The sequence below is a fragment of the Paralichthys olivaceus genome, chromosome 11, assembly GCF_024713975.1.
Source record: "Paralichthys olivaceus isolate ysfri-2021 chromosome 11, ASM2471397v2, whole genome shotgun sequence".
In the NCBI taxonomy this organism is placed as follows: Eukaryota; Metazoa; Chordata; class Actinopteri; order Pleuronectiformes; family Paralichthyidae; genus Paralichthys; species Paralichthys olivaceus.
In genome coordinates, this window is record NC_091103.1 from 3,202,161 (window position 1) to 3,212,410 (window position 10,250).

The window sequence follows — 10,250 nt, forward strand, 5'->3', positions numbered from 1 at the left end:
GTGTGTGTGTGTCCGTCCAATAGCTGCAGGACATTTCGCTCTCTGAATCCTAAATGTCAAACTCACGGTGGCCTGAGAGGAGAAGCCACAAGCAGAAATGAAGTCAGCGTCGAGTGGACCATGGATCTTCCTGTAGTCTCAGATGTCAGCAGTGGACTTGCTGGGTTAAATGTCAATCACACATATGATGATAAGTCTTCGGTAGTTAAGACACTTTACCCGCCCCTCCATCAGCATAGTGGCGAGTAGATGATGAGTGAACTATCCCTTTAAAGGGACACACAAATCCAGACCATATCATCAAGTGAATCTGCTAATGCAGAGGTTTTGTCGATAGGAGCTGCAGAGAGTTGCCTTCATAACAACACCACCCACTCATGTCCTTTTCAAACATGAATTTCAAATCACTCTGATCAGAATATCCTTTGTGGTTCAGTCACTCAACACAGTCAAGCTGTCAGAGAGGACAAAGAGACGAAGAACACCTCAGCTGAGTGAATCACGTTCAGACTCCTGGCTGAATTTTATTGTGAAGGAAATTAATATTGACTGGCGCAGCTTCTCTCTGTATAATCTGAGAGGCTCCTGTGAGAAGTGCAGGGGCGGCAATGACTGCACAACACTGAAAAGAGTGCCGTGAAATTCAGGCCTGACTTCCGATCCCTCCATAGAATCATGGATATCAGTAATAAACTGGTGTCCAGAGCAGAGCAGGATGGTGCGGTGGTGGTTTGCACTGTTGCCTCTCTCTGCATGTTTTCTCCAGCTTCCTCCCACACTTGAACTATGCTGCCATAGCTCTAGTGCGTCAGGGAGGAGATGACACATGGAGCCTCTCTCTCCTCCTCCTCCTCTTCATCATCACATTAACGTCTCATCAGTACACATCGCGGACTTGACGTCTTCCTTGTGCTTCATCGTTTGCAGATCCAGGACTGCAGCTGCGGCCACATCGTGGATCTTTGTGGATTGTGGATCATGGTGGCATCCGATCGTGGACTATGATTATAACAAGACTACAATACGCCTGCTCACATATTCTAGCACTGCTGACGATAACTCCTCAATTCATTCGTCACTGCTGCTCCCTTCATCTCTATCAGACATTTTCTTTTGTACAAATACTTTGACACAAACATTGATGTGTTGTAAATACTGTACATCAGAGTACTATTACACGTGGCATCCATTGCACTTTTGTCCGTCCTAGGAGAGGCATCCCTCACATGTGGCTCTCTGAGGTTTCTACATTCTACGGACAAAGGATGCCCTTGTTAAACCAAGATGAATTTGCGACCTGTCCAGGGTTTATCCCACATCTCGCCCAACGTCAGCTTCCATTAAAACGAATACGATAATGGTTAAATCTTTCCCCTTCAGAACATTTGACATGAAAGTCATATCTATGCTTTCTTGAGGATGAATCCAAGCGTCTAGGAGACTCTACTCTTCACTCAGAGACAAACGGCTCATCTATTAATCCAGAAGCTGTAAAATTCCCTCACCACATTCAGTATATGGGTCAACATACGTTTACACTTGTTTCTTTTATCAATGACCTCAGAATGGAGCTGTCAATGGTGTTTACTCCTGAACTCCATGCAGTAGTTTTCTTTCCAGAATCCTAACTACGTTGTTTATCAGCCCAGTGTAAACACAATCTTACCCAGAGCAGTGATGAATCACAGCATTCATTGATTTCGCTGATTTGAAACTGTTTGTAAAAGTACAAAGTGACGGATGATCCACTCAGAAAATGTTTTTTCGTCATCGACTTTTCCAACAACATTTTTCATTTCATTTTAAGCGACTTGTTATAAACATTTTATTTGGCACGATGTGTCACAACATCAAGTTAGTGTTGAAATGGATGCTGTGCCTAAAAGAACTCAGATTAACAATTATGCTGGAGGGTCTGCTGGTGTCCGTGCCGATGTGTTTTTCAGATGCTGCTAAAGTTGAGCCGGTTTGAATTCAAGAAGTTTCAGAGGATGCTGGTGCACTGGTTCCCCTGCAGTTCCAACACTGTGGTCTCGATGTAATGGATGAGCGTGTTTGTTGGAAAAGTAAAGAGTAAGTACAACTGTCAACTAAATGTAATGGAGAAAAAAAAAAGAAGATATTTCCCTCTGAGTTTAGTGGGAGGATGTCTTTCTGACAGAGTAGCAGCTCAAGGCACGCATGCCGCCTCCAGTTGTTGACGCCCGTTTCCTTTTGAATGGAACACCATTTGTTATTGACTTACTGCAGTGAGAATAAACACACGCTGTTGGTTTTGTTTCTGTTCTCATGAAGTCAAAAAAAAAAAAAAATTGCCAGAACGTATACCCACCTCAGCAAGTCGGAAGACGCAGCTGGCGAACACTTAACAGCCGGCTAAGAGACTTTTTATATTCTTGTTTGAGGATTTTTCGCCCACTCTTCCCTGCAGATCACTTCACAGAGATATTTCCTGCGCCACAAAACAAAAAAAAAAAACATTTCCACCTCTCATACAGTTAAAAAGTGTTGTTTTTAATAAAATGCTGTTCCCTTATTTATCTGAAAGTTTTCCATAGTTTGTCTCAACTTCCACAGTTTCCCTTCACTGACATTTCTTTATGACATCTCAGTTTTTTGTACCCTTCCTCTGCTTTGTGGGCAACAATTAAAAATCATTTTAATCTAGCATGTGATCATGATAAATTAAAAAATATCTGGTTTTTTTTTAGCATAAAACACAAAATACAGCTCTGGCTGTTGGGAATACCACAGTTTTAAAAAGATATCTGGTCAGAAACTTGAGTATTATGAGCAAACCAGGAGTTAAATCAGAGATCAGATCAGATCAGAGCCATGTGGTTCCTAAACATTCTCCTCATGTCTGTTTTCAAAGACAACAATATATTGGTTTAGCCAGTCAGTGATAGATGGGTGATTTGCTGTATTAGCATTGGAATCGTTTTTTAAAGTTTTGATTTAGCACTGGGGCATTCACACATGTACTCAGAGCTGTCCACTTGAGATGGGATCATATGAGACACATGTCGATGAACACTTTGTCCGTCTGAAGCTGTCTCACCATCCCCAAAGACAGACCAGGATATAACATGTCTGCATTCAGATAACAAAACTTCATATAACATTTATCAAGCAAACTTTCATTACACGCAGACGAGTCCGATCCAGACAATGAGTTTAACCACCCACTGTACACACAGACAAAGCAAGGGGAGTGAGCAGACTGAGCTTTTATCCGCAAACATCTTCCTGAAGCAAAGGTAATCCTGTCCCCTCTCAGCGAGCCCACATCTATCTGACAGGCAAAGAGCGGCCATTAAACCAGGCAACAATAGAGCCACAGAGGGAGAATGAAGCAGCTAATCCTCCAGCAATTCCTGTGCAGAGGAGAGCGGTTAAACAGAGCCATTAACGCAGCAGGGGCAGAGTGTGGAGACGACTCCTCAGGTCGGAGCGGTCTCTCTGACACGGCCACTGGAGCCACGCATTATCATGGCCACATGACACTGGCCACCACCGCCACCGCTGCCGCCTGCACACTCTCTCCCTGAACTGAAGCAGCAGGGGGACGAGTTGTTCATTATTCATGAGTCTTCGGGTATTCATTAAATGTTCCTGAGCAGACTCTTGTCCTGTTGGTATGGCCAGTCATCATGAATATTTACACGAGGTGCTTGATATTTAAAGGATGTATGACTCAGAATACATCGCCAGCAATGAATGCCAGGTAAATAGCAACGGAGTAGCACTCAAGTCTTTGGGAGCGCTGCCTGGTTCGGCCTGACCTTTTCACAAACCAAGCTTATGTCCTGGATTTTCTGCCTGACGATCTATTCCGGCAGCCAAGTCACACAGAAAGCTGATTGTCAGCAAGAGCGATAGGAACGTACGTCGAATATCTTCAACTCCGAATCCATGCTGGAATTTAAACATTATTGAGCAGCTCCTACATGTGTAAACTGTTGAATCGTTGTGAAATGCAGAATTTAACTGCACAGCAACTGTTAGCAAAGACAACAGGGTCAGCGGCGCTTGTAATTGAATACCTGTGTTGTGTTCTACGCTGGTATCTGAGGCCAGTGATGATTGTTTTGTTCAGGAAGGGGATGACGTGTCGTGACTTTGGATTCTTAGATAAAGAGTTTTTGTTGGACATTTTTCTTTGTGGACATTTTTCTTTCTTTGTGGCAAAAGTAAAGTCAGCTGCAAGTTTGCTGGATCCACTTTGCTCAAATATTATTTGATCTTTTTCCAGATTTTTATCCAAGACAGCAGGATGAAAAAAGGAAATTCCACTCATAATGAATAAAAAAAAAATTCATTATGCTAAACTTTTTATCATAGCATTTAGTTTAGCAATAATATGACTGATGTGATGAACGTCGTAATGATAATACGTAAAGTTTTTGATAAAGAAATAGTACGAACACACATTTTGAACGGCATCAAACAATATGACATCATCCAGGCTGTATGAGTTTACTCCCACAGCCACAATCAGATGATGCAAAACCTCACTGTGCTGTAAACGTACAATAACAATAAATCACAATACAGACAAGGTGATCAGTCACCATGACTGTTATGACAGTGAGATGACCAGCTGGTCCCGCCGCTGTGCGGGCGGAGGAGTGATTTAATTAGCACTGCTGCGTGAACAGCAGTCCGTGTTTGTCAGGCTGCTGCGGAAATAAAGTCTCAGTCCTTCACACTGGGCATTATGTTGTGAAGCTGCTCAGATGTTTGGTAAAATGCAGGCAGAAGGTGGTCACAAGCAGCAGATGTCAACCTGAACAATGTGACACAGTCCAGCTCCCACTGTTTTTCACAGCAAATGGAGTTGAAGTGCTTTTTAAAATTCTAGTTTATACCACTACTCCAACAACTGGAGATATTGGATTGATTGGTTAAAAAATATATATATATATCCCCAAACCACAAACATCAGCCTGAGCATGTGTCCTCGTTTATTATTCAAGCTGTCAGAGTCACTCCATCAGAGGACGACGAGGACATTTAACGCTGCAGAAACATCCTTTTTCTAACTGCTTCCAGGATCTCTGATGTCAGGGACAGTGGCGGTGGAAATGCCCTGACGCTGCATTTTCTCCCCTGCTGCACAGCAGAGGGGTGATTTTGAAAACGAAGAGTCACTTTACATCCGCAGCTGAGGGACGTGGACTGCTGGGGCCTCAGCGGCACACCCCCACACCATGTGCCCGGAGAGAATTAACCTTCACTACCGGCAGATGGTGATTTCAGTGTCCCAGATCATAAACAGCAACACGGTGTCTCATTCAGTTTTTCAGTGGAGCTGTGGAGAATCTTAAGTCGGACTAGGTCCCGCAAAAGAGATTTTTTAATATTAAAACATAAAAAAATGTCAAAAAATGTATGACAGACACGGTGCATGCATGCATTTAGTTTTTTTTTTTCTTTCTCGTGGAAGACAGATCAAAAGCACAGGATCAATATTGCAAACGTGGTCTTGTGAGAAGTTTCAGTTTTAGTCCTAAATGTTCAGAAATAGTGTGATTGGCAGGTTGTTATTAAACCTGGAATATCAACTATCACTTTAAAACATTAGCTGACTGCATATGCAGAGCATTATATCAAACATAGCAGTCAGTTCACCAGCGCTACACTCAACACAAGTTCTCAATTCATTAATCATTTAGGGATCTTTCATCTGCGGCTTTCGATCCTCTATTAGATCTACAGTTGTATGGTAAATTTGTATTTTGACTACTTTGAAGTTTGGGCAGATATCAGGGCACTGTTAGTGGTTCCCATCGTTATTCTGCACTGATGTGGTATGAATTTTCTATACAGAATAAAATCTATTAAATTCAGGAGAGCACTTTAAAAAATAGTATTTAATATATGTGTGTGTGATTTGTTCAGTAGCTCCAGCAGGTTTGTGGCACAGCCAACCTCAAATGCTAATTATTTTCATTTGCACACCTCAGTATCTTGAATTTTCTAAAGAGAGAGTTAAAAAAAAAATCAAAAATCAAAAAGATGCTTTACACATACTATCACGGTTTGACTCCTGCTCTACAATCTTTCTCTGTGTTCTCCTTTGTTCTTCCTTTCTTCTTGGCTGTTGTGCCCCAAATCAGCACATGTTGATCTTCACACTGAGGTGGAATAACTGGAAAACAGTGGCTCTCTGAAAGTTTGTAAAACAAAAACAAATCTAAACCACTGTAGCATCTTTTGGAAAGTGGTTAGCAGCGTAGAGTTATATGTAGTTTCAACTAAATCACTGAAACATGCAACATTACTGATATTTGTGCGGAGGTAATGTTGTGTGGTATAATGTCGCAGGATGGAAACTGTGGGGAGGTTCACACTTTGTGTGTGTGCGACACGGTGGAACAGCGGGGTGTTTGACCATCTGACCCTCTGCATGTCTGTCCTGTCTCACCATCCATCTGCTCAGCCTGCTGTCCAGAACAGAGGCCATTACCCACACGGCCCGTTGTTTACCCACAATCCATCTAACATCACATACTCCAGGTGTGGTTACAACCTCTTCCATCAAAGGCACTTATAATGTGAGCGTTTCAAAGACACAGTATTTACATCATGGCCGCTGTATTCATGTCCCATTGGGGTCATTGAGAGTTCATCTTGTATACCAATGTTTACCTATTGATTTATTTATTCACACGGTTTCTAGTCAGTAACATTTTTTCAAATCCCTCACAAGAAAAATACTATTTTCATTCCATTCACATGCAGCTACGATAGATTTCTTTAAAATAATATCTGTCCCACAACTTTACTGATTTACTGATGCCCTCATTGCTCTTCTGGTCTTGTTTTTTTTTTGCTGCAGCAGCCACCTTTAATTTAGCAAAAGAGCCCAGAACACCCACTGGGCTCCACCTGTTCTCCACCAAACACTGTTTGCAATAAGAGGGTGAAAATAGTGGGTAAACTGACATTAAAAATATTTGTTATCAGTTATATTAATGTTTGAAATATTGTGTACAACCTTAAGACTTATTTTGTGGTTTCTGTCCCATGGTTTGACTAAAAACACCCCAATGAGAACCAATGATAGTTGTGCTCCTGCCACGGGGCTCTCACCACAGCAGCCAGAGACGAACCATTCGGGTTTCAGCTTGATTTTATAAAACAAACCTAAACTTAGTCAACTTGAGGGGCCCAGCACTTTCCGCTGGACATCTAGATTTGCGGCTGTGTCTCATGCTCTGTCTCCGTGAAGTCTCAAGTGTCAGCTCAGTCGCTGCCTTTTAAACCAGAGGAACAATCAGCTCACAGCTCTCTGCTGCTGATTGAACCTCTGGTGCAGGCGAAGGTGCTCTCTCACCTCCACGTTGTCCTGAAACTTAAAAACCTAAAGTCTTATTCACAAGGTCCATTAAATGTGCCACAATCAATGTCCTTTCTCTCAAGGCTAAAACTCATGTTTATTCAGCAGGTCATTCACACAGGAGCTCCTTACTGTCACAGAGTATTTTGCAGGCTTTTAAAGTGAACAGAATTAATGTTGGGAATTCAGGAGAAGCAATAAAGTCCATTAATAAAGGGGGCAGTATGTTGGAATGTGGAGGAAGATCATTAGTCATCCGCCAACAACAATATTCTAACAGAGCTTGTTCTAAATTACTCCTGTTTATCAGCATGATGTTGTGTTTCCGCTGTGATCTCAGCAGCCACCTGATAATCTCCATTTAGACCCTCAACGTTTAGGAACGCGAACATTTTAGGTATTGAAACTTCTCAACGTGGATATTTTGATATTGGCCAGCGATGATTTCGCCCTGACTTCATTACTTCACAGTGAAGGAGCATGCCATCCTCCAAGCTTTATATTAACCCATGCAGTTGCAGCCGTTGATTTGTTTTCAAATTTGGCCACAAACATTCACAATCCTTCCATTTGGTTTGTCGGGTTCGGCTCGTCCAAAGAAAGAAAGTGAATTTTTCCACTGTAATTATGCTCATAAAATCAGCCCCGTCCTTAGTCAATGTTTATCATTCAATGATCATTCACACTGAAACAACAGGAAGACCACGTAACCAGCATTGCATCAAGAATAAATTAGAGTTGTATCTCTTCCTCCTCGCGTTCAGGTCAAGCTGTTGTTGTGGAAGAGATGCTGCCTCACCTCGGTATTCTTCTGTCGAAGAGGTCAACGGGGATGAGCTATCGCAACGCTGATCGATTGCAAATGAGAACTCTTCAGACTGAGGCTCCAGCTGTCCACAGAATTAGAGGAGGAAAAAAATCAATGAATGAATGCTTTGAATCTTTCAACACCCATCAGAGAAAAAGTCCTGTGCCTGTGTCTCCCTGTGTTTTGGTCGAATTAAAAGACAAGACCATTTTTCTTTAAGTGTGTGCAGAGTGCGTACGGTACTCTTGAAATGTAAATGATCCAACGATGCACTAGAATTTGTTTTTAAAGAGAAAATCTGGATTTCTATTATAATAAAGTGAATTGAGCTAATAACATGGATGGCTGTGTTATTTTCAAGTGTCACAGTAACCCCTAACAGTATAACGGTGAGCCAGCAGTAGAACAGAAACAGACATTGGTCTTTTTATTATTTACTTGTGCAGAGCCTGTTCATGATGTTCTGTTCTCTTGTCCTGTATTGATGCTCTGGAGCTACTTCAGATTTATTCCTTATCATTAGTGAGTCCTCCTCAAACAGTCTGTGGTGCAGAGTGAAGTTAGAAAGTTTGTGTTCATCCTACCTGGTTAATGTGCAATGAAGATTTTACAGACAACGTTTGTTTTTGTTTTTTTGAATGAAACTGAATTTACTTTATTACTGTTCACGTGTGTGGTTTATATTTAAGTTTGAATGATTGACTTGTGTTATTTTTTCATACATTGCAAGTCAACCACAGAGTGTTACCAAGAACTATCATCAGACCCACGTTCAGACCCAGCTGTACATCATGTTTACAGACAATTGCCAATGTAAGCATGCTAATAGGCTAATCTTTGATGCTAATCATGGTAAACATTGTATACTTGTGTTAGCATTTAGCTCAAAACAATGGATTTGTGCTGAAGAATAGCCTCACAGAGCTAGCTAGCTTCTAGCCTGCATGTCTGTAGACTCTCAGTATTGTTTTTAAAAGGTTTCTTCTCTCTGAAAGGTAAAAACATGGTTCTGAAGGTTTTATTTTACAATTCACCCCATTGCTGTTGGGAAGTATTTTGCAATTCCAATTTCTTATTTCTTTTATTAGCACATTATTATTAATAATTCTTATGATTAGTGTTATTATCATTACTACTGTATTTATAAATATTGTATATATAAGAATAAATCATGGATCTTTTGGAAGAACAGTTATTACAAAAATAAACAGATGATGCAGAATCAATACACCTATTCTAAGGTATCCACTTAATTATGAAGTATACACTGTATGAAACTCAATGTGAATAAAAAGTGTAATATATTTATAAATCACTCCAGCGCCTCAGTTTTGCGATCATGAATTTTTTAACTTGATGAGGATAAAGGTCAAATTAACAACAGTATATTCCCCCTGCACCGACCCTTTGGACTTTGCCCGACTATTCATCGTTATGTAAGTGAGCAAAAGTTTAACTATGGAGGGAGGACAACAACAGCACTGTGCAATTTTGAAGGGCTACTCATGAAACTGTTTCCTCTTGTTTTCTGTTGTGAACACTCGCTCGGTCCTTGTCACACACAACTAGAACCTTTGGGCCGCTTTAACAAAGAACTTGGAGTATTGATGATTTCTTTCCCTCTCAGTTGTCGACAGTTAAATAAAGAACAACTGATAGAAAAATCATTTTGAGCTCTTGCTCTGTCCTCTTGTCCTCGGTCTTGTTAGTTTTGGCAAATTTGTTAAAAATGCAGTGTATCGGCAACATAATCTTCTCCTGCTTATTCTTCTTCGAATAATAATAATAATAATATTGTTATATATGTTTTAATACACTAGGTATATGTTATGGTTTCTGTTATATAACTTTCTTTCAATAAATTTGTTCATTTTTGATTATTTGATTCATCTTTTTACATTTACTACATTTATATTTGATGCCAGAATAAAACACAATAAAGTTAATTCCACTGCTTATGAACTGTAGCTTGAGTCACATGAAGCCCAGTCAACAAGAGGAACACTTGCTGAGGTCTAATTGATAAATAGTGAAATTCAATTGAATTTTGTTCAATTATGTAAAATGTTAATTGGAGTGGTGTCGGCCCTGTTAAAA

The 10,250-nt window shown here is 40.6% G+C and overlaps 1 long non-coding RNA gene across 1 annotated transcript in view; it reads right to left on the reverse strand.

The window, feature by feature from the left end:
- Positions 1-1,835: 1,835 nt before the first annotated feature.
- LOC138412046 (uncharacterized) overlaps positions 1,836-10,250 on the reverse strand; it is a 29,944-nt gene continuing 21,529 nt past the window's right edge. The window contains exons 2-4 of the long non-coding RNA XR_011244569.1: positions 8,145-8,235; positions 2,333-2,452; positions 1,836-2,211 (exon numbers count right to left, since the gene is read on the reverse strand). This is a non-coding gene — a long non-coding RNA (uncharacterized lncRNA). The remainder of the gene's footprint in view (positions 2,212-2,332; positions 2,453-8,144; positions 8,236-10,250) is intronic.